Genomic DNA, 14,092 nt, shown 5'->3' on the forward strand with positions numbered 1-14,092 from the left:
CATGAATCATGAATCATGAATCATGAATTAAATCATGAATCATGAATAATAAATCGAATCATGAATCATGAATTGAATCAGGAATCGAATCATGAATTGAATCATGAATCATGAAATGAATCATGAATTGAAACTTTAATCATGAATCATAAATCATTAATCATGAATTGAATCATGAATCATAAATTATCAATCGAATCATGAATCATGAATCATGAATCATGAATCATGAATTGAATCATGAATCATGAATCGAATCATGAATCATGAATCAGGAATTGAATCATGAATTGAATTATGAATCATGAATCGAATCATGAATTGAATCATGAATAATGAATTGATTCATGAATTGAATCAAGAATTGAATCTTGAATCAGGAATTGAATCATGAATCATGAATTGAATCGTGAATCATGAATCATGAATTGAATCATGAATCATGAATCAAGAATCATAAATAGAATCATGAATCAAGAATCATAAATCCAATCATGAATCATAAAATGAATCAGGAATCGAATCATGAATTGAATCATTATTGAATCATGAATCATGAATTGAATCATCAATCATCAACCATGAATCATGAATTGAATCATGAATCATGAATTATAAAACATGAATTGAATCATGAATCATGAATTGAATCATGAATCATGATTAATGAATTGAATCATCAATCATGAATCATGAATCGAATCATGAATCATGAATCAAGAATCATGAATCGAATTATGAATCATGAGTTGAATAATGAATCATGAATCATGAATCATGAATCGAATCATGAATCATGAATCATGAATCGAATCATGAATCATAAATCATGAATCATAAATTGAATCATGAATCATTAATCGAATCTTGAATCATGAATCATGAATCGAATCATGAATCATGAATCATGAATTGAATCATGAATCATGAATGATGAATCATGAATTAAATCATGAATCATGAAACGAATCATGAATCATGAATCAAGAATCATGAATCGAATCATGAATCATGAATTGAATCATGAATCATGAATCATGAATTGAATCATGAATCATGAATCGAATCTTGAATCATGAATCATAAATTGAATCATGAATCATCAATTCAATCATTATTTGAATCATGAATCATGAATCATGAATCATGAATTGAATCATAAATCATGAATCATGAATCATTAATTGAATCATGAATCATGAATCGAATCATGAATCATGAATTGCATCATGAATCATGAATCATTAATCGAATCATGAATCATGATTTAAGAATCATGAATCAAATCATTAATCATGAATTGAATCATGAATCATGAATCATGAATCATGAATTGAATAATGAATCATAAATCATGAATCGAATAATGAATCATGAATCATGAATCATGAATTGAATCATGAATCATGAATCATGAATTGAATCATGAATCATGAATTGAATAATGAATCATAAATCATGAATCGAATCATGAATCATGAATCATGAATCATGAATTGAATCATGAATCATGAATCATGAATCATGAATCATGAATTGAATCATGAATCATGAATTGAATCTTGAATCATGAATCATGAATTGAATCATAAATTGAATCATGAATCATAAATTGAATCATGAATCATGAATCATGAATTGAATCATGAATCATGAATCATGAATTGAATCATGAATTGAATCATAAATCATGAATCATGAATCATGAATTATGAATTGAATCATGAATCATGAATCGAATCATGAATCATGAATTGAATCATGAATCATGAATCTTGAATCGAATCATGAATCATGAATCAAGAATCATGAATCATGAATTGAATCATGAATCATGAATTGAATCATGAATCATGAATTGATTCATGAATTGAATCATTAATCATGAATCATGAATCATGAATTGAATTATAATTTAAATCATAAATCATGAATTGAATCATGAATTGAATCATGAATCATGAATCAAGAATTGAATCATGAATCATGAATCATGAATCATGAATTGAATCATGAATCATGAATCATAAATCGAATCATGAATCATGAATTGAATCAGGAATCGAATCATGAATTGAATCATGAATCATGAATCGAATCATGAATCATGAATTGAATCATGAATCATGAATCATGAATCATGAATTGAATAATGAATCATAAATCATGAATCGAATAATGAATCATGAATCATGAATCATGAATTGAATCATGAATCATGAATCATGAATTGAATAATGAATCATAAATCATGAATCGAATAATGAATCAGGAATCATGAATCATGATTTATGAATTGAATCATGAATCATGAATCATGAATTGAATCATGAATCATGAATTGAATCTTGAATCATGAATCATGAATTGAATCATGAATTGAATCATGAATCATAAATTGAATCATGAATCATGAATCATGAATTGAATCATGAATCATGAATCATGAATTGAATCATAAATCATGAATCATGAATCATGAATTATGAATTGAATCATGAATCATGAATCGAATCATGAATCATGAATTGAATCATGAATCATAATTCTTGAATCGAATCATGAATCATGAATCAAGAATCATGAATCATGAATCATGAATCATGAATTGAATCATGAATCATGAATTGAATCATGAATCATGAATTGATTCATGAATTGAATCATTAATCATGAATCATGAATCATGATCTGAATTATAATTTGAATCATGAATCATGAATTGAATCATGAATTGAATCATGAATCATGAATCAAGAATTGAATCATGAATCATGAATCATGAATCATGAATTGAATCATGAATCATGAATCATAAATCGAATCATGAATCATGAATTGAATCATGAATCGAATCATGAATTGAATCATGAATCATGAATTAAATCATGAATCATGAATTGAATCTTGAATCATGAATCATGAATTGAATCATGAATCATTAATCATGAATTGAATCATGTATTGAATCATGAATTGAATCATGTATTATATCATGAATTGAATCATGAATCATGAATTGATTTATGAATCATGAATCATAAATTGAATCATCAATCATGAATCATGAATTGAATCATGAATCATGAATTGAATCTTGAATTATGAATCATGAATCGAATCATGAATTGAATCATGAATAATGAATTGATTCATGAATTGAATCAAGAATTGAATCTTGAATCAGGAATTGAATCATGAATCATGAATTGAATCGTGAATCATGAATCATGAATTGAATCATGAATCATGAATCAAGAATCATAAATCGAATCATGAATCAAGAATCATAAATCGAATCATGAATCATAAAATGAATCAGGAATCGAATCATGAATTGAATCATTAATTGAATCATGAATCATGAATTGAATCATCAATCATCAACCATGAATCATGAATTGAATAATGAATCATGAATTATAAAACATGAATTGAATTAATGAATCATGAATCGAATCATGAATCATGATTAATGAATTGAATCATCAATCATGAATCATGAATCGAATCATGAATCATGAATCAAGAATCATGAATCGAATTATGAATCATGAGTTGAATAATGAATCATGAATCATGAATCATGAATCAAGAATCATGAATCGAATTATGAATCATGAGTTGAATAATGAATCATGAATCATGAATCATGAATCGAATCATGAATCATGAATCATGAATCGAATCATGAATCATAAATCATGAATCATAAATTGAATCATGAATCATTAATCGAATCTTGAATCATGAATCATGAATCGAATCATGAATCATGAATTGAATCATGAATCATGAATCATAAATCGAATCATGAATCAAGAATCATGAATCATGAATCATGAATCATGAATTAAATCATGAATCATGAATAATAAATCGAATCATGAATCATGAATTGAATCAGGAATCGAATCATGAATTGAATCATGAATCATGAAATGAATCATGAATTGAAACTTTAATCATGAATCATAAATCATTAATCATGAATTGAATCATGAATCATGAATTATGAATCATGAATTGAATCATGAATCATGAATTATGAATCATGAATTGAATCATGAATCATGAATCATGAATCATGAATCATGAATCATGTATTGAATCATGAATTGAATCATGTATTATATCATGAATTGAATCATGAATCATGAATTGATTTATGAATCATGAATCATAAATTGAATCATGAATCATGAATCATGAATTGAATCATGAATTGAATCATCAATCATAAATTGAATCATGAATCATGAATCATGAATTGAATCATGAATCATGAATCATGAATTGAATCATAAATCATGAATCATGAATCATGAATTATGAATTGAATCATGAATCATGAATCGAATCATGAATCATGAATTGAATCATGAATCATGAATCTTGAATCGAATCATGAATCATGAATCAAGAATCATGAATCATGAATCATGAATTGAATCATGAATCATGAATTGAATCATGAATCATGAATTGATTCATGAATTGAATCATGAATCATGAATCATGAATCATGAATTGAATTATAATTTGAATCATGAATCATGAATTGAATCATGAATTGAATCATGAATCATGAATTGAATTATGAATCATGAATCATGAATTCAGTCATGAATCATGAATCATAAATTGAATCATTAATTAAATCATGAATCATGAATTGAATCATGAATCATGAATTATTAATCGAATCATGAATCATGAATCAAGAATCATGAATCGAATTATGAATCATGAATTGAATCATGAATCATGAATTATTAATCGAATCATGAATCATGAATCAAGAATCATGAATCGAATTATGAATCATGAATTGAATCATGAATCATGAATCAAGAATCATGAATCGAATCATGAATCAAGAATCATGAATCGAATCATGAATCATGAATTGAATCATGAATCATGAATTATTAATCGAATCATGAATCATGAATCAAGTATCATGAATCGAATTATGAATCATGAATTGAATCATGAATCATGAATCAAGAATCATGAATCGAATCATGAATCATGAATCATGAATCATGAATAGAATCATGAATCATGAATAAGAATCATGAATCGAATCATGAATCATGAATTGAATCATGAATCATGAATCATGAATTGAATCATGAATCATGAATCATGAAGTGAATCATGAATCATGAATCATTAATTGAATCATGAATCATGAATCATGAATTGAATTATGAATTGAAACATGAATCATGACTTGAATCATGAATCATGAATCATGAATTGAATCATGATTTGAATCATGAATCATGAATTGAATTATGAATCATGAATCGAATCATGAATCATGAATTCAATCATGAATCATGAATCATAAATTGAATCATGAATCATGAATCATGAATTGAATCATGAATCATGAATTCAATCATAAATCATGAATCATGAATTCAATCATGAATCATGATTTGAATCATGAATCATGAATCATGAATTCAATCATGAATCATGAATTCAATCATGAATCATGAATCGAATCATGAATCATGAATTTAATCATGAATCATGAATTCAATCATGAATCATGAATCATGAATTCAATCATGAATCATGATTTAAATCATGAATCATGAATCATGAATTCAATCATGAATCATGAATCGAATCATGAATCATGAATTTAATCATGAATCATGATTTGAATCATGAATCATGAATCATGAACTGAATCATGAATCATGAATTATTAATCATGAATTGAATCATGAATCATGAATTGAATTATGAATCATGAATCATGAATTCAGTCATGAATCATGAATTGAATCATGAATCATGAATTATTATTTGAATCATGAATCATGAATCAAGAATCATGAATCGAATTATGAATCATGAATTGAATCATGAATCATGAATCATGAATTCAATCAAGAATCATGAATCGAATCATGAATCAAGAATCATGAATCGAATCATGAATTGAATCATGAATCATGAATCATGAATTGAATCATGAATCATGAATCATGAATTGAATCATGAATCATGAATTGAATCATGAATCATGAATCATGAATTGAATCATGAATCATGAATCATGAATCATGATTTGAATCATGAGTCATGAATCATGAATCATAAATTGAATCATGAATCATGAATTGAATCATGAATTGAAACATGAATCATAACTTGAATCATGAATCATGAATCATGAATTGAATCATGAATCATGAATCATGAATTGAATCATGAATTGAATCATGAATCATGAATTGAATCATGAATCATGTATTGAATCATAAATCATGAATCATGAATTATAAATTATGAATTGAATCATGAATCATGAATTATGAATCATGTATTGAATCATGAATCATGAATTGAATTATGAATCATGAATCATGAATCGAATCATGAATCATGAATCATGAATTATAAATTATGAATTGAATCATGAATCATGAATTATGAATCATGTATTGAATCATGAATCATGAATCATGAATTGAATCATGAATCATGAATTATGAATCTTGAATTGAATCATGAATCATGAATCATGAATCGAATCATGAATCGAATCATGAATCATGAATTGAATCATGAATCATGAATCATGAATTGAATTATGAATCATGAATCATGAAGTGAATCATGAATCATGAATCATGAATCATGAATCATTAATTGAATCATGAATCATGAATCATGAATTGAATCATGAATTGAAACATGAATCATGACTTGAATCATGAATCATGAATCATGAATCATGAATTGAATCATGATTTGAATCATGAATCATGAATTAAATCATGAATTGAATCATGAATTGAAAAATGAATCATGACTTGAATCATGAATCATGAATCATGAATCATGAATCATGAATTGAATCATGATTTGAATCATGAATCATGAATTGAATCATGAATCATGAATCGAATCATGAATCATGAATTCAATCATGAATCATGAATCATGAATCATGAATTGAATCATGAATCATGAATCATAAATTGAATAATGAATCATGAATCATGAATCGAATCATGAATCATGAATTCAATCATGAATCATGAATCATGAATTCAATCATGAATCATGAATCATGAATTGAATCATGAATCATGATTTGAATCATGAATCATGAATCATGAATTCAATCATGAATCATGAATCGAATCATGAATCATGAATTTAATCATGAATCATGAATTTAATCATGAATCATGAATTCAATCATGAATCATGAATTCAATCATGAATTCAATCCTGAATCTGAATTCAATCATGAATTGAATCATGAATCATGAATCATGAACTGAATCATGAATCACAAATTGAATCATGAATTGAATTATGAATCATGAATCATGAATTCAGTCATGAATCATGAATCGAATCATGAATCATGAATCATAAATTGAATCATTAATTAAATCATGAATCATGAATTGAATCATGAATCATGAATTATTAATCGAATCATGAATCATGAATCAAGAATCATGAATCGAATTATGAATCATGAATTGAATCATGAATCATGAATCATGAATTGAATCAGGAATCGAATCATAAATTAAATCATGAATCTTGAATTGAATCATGAATCATGAACTGAATCATGAATTATGAATTATGAATCATGAATTGAATCATGAATCATGAATTGAATTATGAATCATGAATCATGAATTCAATCATGAATCATGAATCATGAATCGAATCATAAATCATGAAACATGAATTGAATCATGAATTGAATCATGAATCATGTATTGAATCATGAATAATGAATCGAATCATGAATCATGAATCATGAATCGAATCATGAATCATGAATCAAGAATCATGAATCAAATCATGAATCATGAATCAAGAATTGAATCATGAATCATGAATCTTGAATTGAATCATGAATCATGAATCATGAATCGAATCATGCATCATGAATCAAGAATCATGAATCGAATCATGAATCATGAATTGAATCATGAATCATGAAGTGAATCATGAATTGAAACATGAATCATGACTTGAATCATGAATCATGAATTAAATTATGAATCATGAATCATGAATTCAGTCATGAATCATGAATCGAATCATGAATCATGAATCATAAATTGAATCATTAATTAAAACATAATTCATGAATTGAATCATGAATCATGAATTATTAATCGAATCATGAATCATGAATCAAGAATCATGAATCGAATTATGAATCATGAATTGAATCATGAATCATGAATTCAATCAAGAATCATGAATCGAATCATGAATCAAGAATCATGAATCAAATCATGAATCATGAATTGAATCATGAATCATGAATTGAATCATGAATCATAATTCATGAATTGAATCATGAATCATGAATTGAATCATGAATCATGAATTAAATCATGAATCATGAATCATGAATTGAATCATGAATCATGAATCATGAATTGAATCATGAATCATGAATCATGAATCATGAATCATGATTTGAATCATGAGTCATGAATCATGAATCATAAATTGAATCATGAATCATGAATTGAATCATGAATTGAAACATGAATCATGACTTGAATCATGAATCATGAATTGAATCATGAATCATGAATCATGAATTCAATCATGAATCATGAATCGAATCATGAATCATGAATCATGAATTCAATCATGAATCATGAATCATGAATTCAATCATGAATCATGAATCGAATCATGAATCATGAATCATGAATTCAATCATGAATCATGAATTCAATCATGAATTCAATCATGAATCATGAATCATGAATTCAATCATGAATCATGAATCATGAATTGAATCATGAATCATGATTTGAATCATGAATCATGAATCATGAATTCAATCATGAATCATGAATCGAATCATGAATCATGAATTTAATCATGAATCATGAATTTAATCATGAATCATGAATTCAATCATGAATCATGAATTCAATCATGAATTCAATCCTGAATCTGAATTCAATCATGAATTGAATCATGAATCATGAATCATGAACTGAATCATGAATCACAAATTGAATCATGAATTGAATTATGAATCATGAATCATGAATTCAGTCATGAATCATGAATCGAATCATGAATCATAAATTGAATCATTAATTAAATCATGAATCATGAATTGAATCATGAATCATGAATTATTAATCGAATCATGAATCATGAATCAAGAATCATGAATCGAATTATGAATCATGAATTGAATCATGAATCATGAATCATGAATTGAATCAGGAATCGAATCATAAATTAAATCATGAATCTTGAATTGAATCATGAATCATGAACTGAATCATGAATTATGAATTATGAATCATGAATTGAATCATGAATCATGAATTGAATTATGAATCATGAATCATGAATTCAATCATGAATCATGAATCATGAATCGAATCATAAATCATGAAACATGAATTGAATCATGAATTGAATCATGAATCATGTATTGAATCATGAATAATGAATCGAATCATGAATCATGAATCATGAATCGAATCATGAATCATGAATCAAGAATCATGAATCAAATCATGAATCATGAATCAAGAATTGAATCATGAATCATGAATCTTGAATTGAATCATGAATCATGAATCATGAATCGAATCATGCATCATGAATCAAGAATCATGAATCGAATCATGAATCATGAATTGAATCATGAATCATGAATCATGAAGTGAATCATGAATTGAAACATGAATCATGACTTGAATCATGAATCATGAATTGAATCATGAATCATGATTTGAATCATGAATCTTGAATTGAATCATGAATCATGAATAATGAATCGAATCATGAATCATGAATCAAGAATCATGAATCGAATCATGAATCATGAATCATGAATTGAATCATGAATTGAATCATGAATCATGAATCATGAATTGAATCATGAAGTGAATCATGAATCATGAATCATTAATTGAATCATGAGTCATGAATCATGAATTGAATCATGAATTGAAACATGAATCATGACTTGAATCATGAATCATGAATCATGAATCATGAATTGAATCATGATTTGTATCATGAATCATGAATTGAATCATGAATCATGAATTGAATCATGAATCGAATCATGAATCATGAATTGAATCATGAATCATGAATCATGTATTGAATCATGAATCATGAATCATAAATTAAATCATGAATCATGAATCGAATCATGAATCATGAATTCAATCTTGAATCATGAATCATGAATTCAATCATGAATCATGAATAATGAATTGAATCATGAATCATGATTTGAATCATGAATCATGAATCATGAATTCAATCATGAATCATGAATCGAATCATAAATCATGAATTTAATCATGAATCAAGAATTTAATCATGAATCATGAATTCAATCATGAATTGAATCATGAATCTGAATTCAATCATGAATTGAATCATGAATCATGAACTGAATCATGAATCATGAATTATTAATCATGAATTGAATCATGAATCATGAATTGAATTATGAATCATGAATCATGAATTCAGTCATGAATCATGAATCGAATCATGAATCATGAATCATAAATTGAATCATTAATTAAATCATGAATCATGAATTGAATCATGAATCATGAATTATTAATCGAATCATGAATCATGAATCAAGAATCATGAATCGAATTATGAATTATGAATTGAATCATGAATCATGAATCATGAATTCAATCAAGAATCATGAATCGAATCATGAATCAAGAATCATGAATCGAATCATGAATCATGAATTGAATCATGAATCATGATTTGAATCATGAGTCATGAATCATGAATTGAATCATGAATCATGAATCATGAATTGAATCATGAATCATGAATTGAATCATGAATCATGAATCATGAATCATGATTTGAATCATGAATCATGAATCATGAATCATAAATTGAATCATGAATCATGAATCATGAATTGAATCATGAATTGAAACATGAATCATGACTTGAATCATGAATCATGAATTGAATCATGAATCATGATTTGAATCATGAATCATGAATTGAATCATGAATCATGAATCGAATCATGAATCATGAATCATGAATTCAATCATGAATCATGAATCATTAATCATGAATTGAATCATGAATCACGAATCATGAATCGAATCATGAATCATTTATTGAATCATAAATCATGAATTGAATCATGAATCATGAATTATAAATTATGAATTAAATCATGAATCATGAATTATGAATCATGAATTTAATCATGAATTAAATCATGAATCATGAATAGAATCATGAATTATGAATCATGAATCATAAATTGAATCATGAATCATGAATTGAATAATTAATCATGAATCTTGAATTGAATCATGAATCATGAATTGAATAAGGATTCGAATCATAAATTGAATCATGAATCTTGAATTGAATCATGAATCATGAACTGAATCATGAATTATAAATTATGAATCATAAATTGAATCATGAATCATGAATTGAATTATGAATCATGAATCATGAATTCAATCATGAATCATGAATCATGAATTGAATCATGAATTGAATCATGAATCATGAATTTAATCATGAATCATGTATTGAATCATAAATCATGATTTGAATCATGAATCATGAATCATGAATTCAATTATGAATCATGAATCGAATCATAAATCATGAATTTAATCATGAATCATGAATTCAATCATGAATTGAATCATGAATCTGAATTCAATCATGAATTGAATCATGAATCATGAATCATGAACTGAATCATGAATCATGAATTATTAATCATGAATTGAATCATGAATCATGAATTAAATTATGAATCATGAATCATGAATTCAGTCATGAATCATGAATCGAATCATGAATCATGAATCATAAATTGAATCATTAATTAAAACATAATTCATGAATTGAATCATGAATCATGAATTATTAATCGAATCATGAATCATGAATCAAGAATCATGAATCGAATTATGAATCATGAATTGAATCATGAATCATGAATTCAATCAAGAATCATGAATCGAATCATGAATCAAGAATCATGAATCAAATCATGAATCATGAATTGAATCATGAATCATGAATTGAATCATGAATCATAATTCATGAATTGAATCATGAATCATGAATTGAATCATGAATCATGAATTAAATCATGAATCATGAATCATGAATTGAATCATGAATCATGAATCATGAATCATGAATCATGATTTGAATCATGAGTCATGAATCATGAATCATAAATTGAATCATGAATCATGAATTGAATCATGAATTGAAACATGAATCATGACTTGAATCATGAATCATGAATTGAATCATGAATCATGAATCATGAATTCAATCATGAATCATGAATCGAATCATGAATCATGAATCATGAAATCAATCATGAATCATGAATCATGAATTCAATCATGAATCATGAATCGAATCATGAATCATGAATCATGAATTCAATCATGAATCATGAATTCAATCATGAATTGAATCATGAATCATGAACTGAATCATGAATCATGAATTATTAATCATGAATTGAATCATGAATCATGAATTCAATCATGAATCATGAATCGAATCATGAATCATGAATCATGAATTGAATCATGAATCATGAATTCAATCATGAATTGAATCATGAATCATGAATCATGAACTGAATCATGAATCGAATTATGAATCATGAATTGAATCATGAATCATGAATCAAGAATCATGAATCATGAATTGAATCATGAATCATGAATTGAATCATGAATCATTAATCATGAATTGAATCATGAATCACGAATCATGAATCGAATCATGAATCATTAATTGAATCATGAATCATGAATCATGAATTATAAATTATGAATTAAATCATGAATCATGAATTATGAATCATGAATTTAATCATGAATTAAATCATGAATCATGAATAGAATCATGAATTATGAATCATGAATCATAAATTGAATCATGAATCATGAATTGAATCATTAATCATGAATCTTGAATTGAATCATGAATCATGAATTGAATCAGGATTCGAATCATAAATTAAATCATGAATCTTGAATTGAATCATGAATCATGAACTGAATCATGAATTATGAATCATGAATTGAATTATGAATCATGAATCGAATCATGAATCATGAATCATGAATTGAATCATGAATTGAATCATGAATCATGAATTGAATCATGAATTATGTATTGAATCATAAATCATGAATCATGAATTATAAATTATGAATTGAATCATGAATCATGAACTATGAATCATGTATTGAATCATGAATCATGAATCATGAATTGAATCATGAATCATGAATCATGAATCTTGAATTGAATCATGAATCATGAATCATGAATCGAATCATGAATCATGAATCAAGAATCAAGAATCATGAATCGAATCATGAATCATGAATTGAATCATGAATCATGAATCGAATCATGGATCATGAATCATGAAGTGAATCATGAATCATGAATCATTAATTGAATCATGAATCATGAATCATGAATTGAATCATGAATTAAAACATGAATCATGACTTGAATCATGAATCATGAATCATGAATCATGAATTGAATCATGATTTGAATCATGAATCATGAATTGAATCATGAATCATGAATTGAATCATGAATCATGAATCGAATCATGAATCATGAATCGAATCATGAATCATGAATTCAATCATGAATCATGAATCATGAATTGAATCATGAATCATAAATTGAATCATGAATCATGAATCATGAATCGAATCATGAATCATGAATTCAATCTTGAATCATGAATCATGAATTCAATCATGAATCATGAATTGAATCATGAATCATGATTTGAATCATGAATCTTGAATTGAATCATGAATCATGAATAATGAATCGAATCATGAATCATGAATCAAGAATCATGAATCGAATCATGAATCATGAATTGAATCATGAATCATGAATTGAATCATGAAGTGAATCATGAATCATGAATCATTAATTGAATCATGAGTCATGAATCATGAATTGAATCATGAATTGAAACATGAATCATGACTTGAATCATGAATCA

This window comes from Mixophyes fleayi, unplaced genomic scaffold (genome assembly GCF_038048845.1).
Source record: "Mixophyes fleayi isolate aMixFle1 unplaced genomic scaffold, aMixFle1.hap1 Scaffold_68, whole genome shotgun sequence".
Classification (NCBI taxonomy): domain Eukaryota; kingdom Metazoa; phylum Chordata; class Amphibia; order Anura; family Limnodynastidae; genus Mixophyes; species Mixophyes fleayi.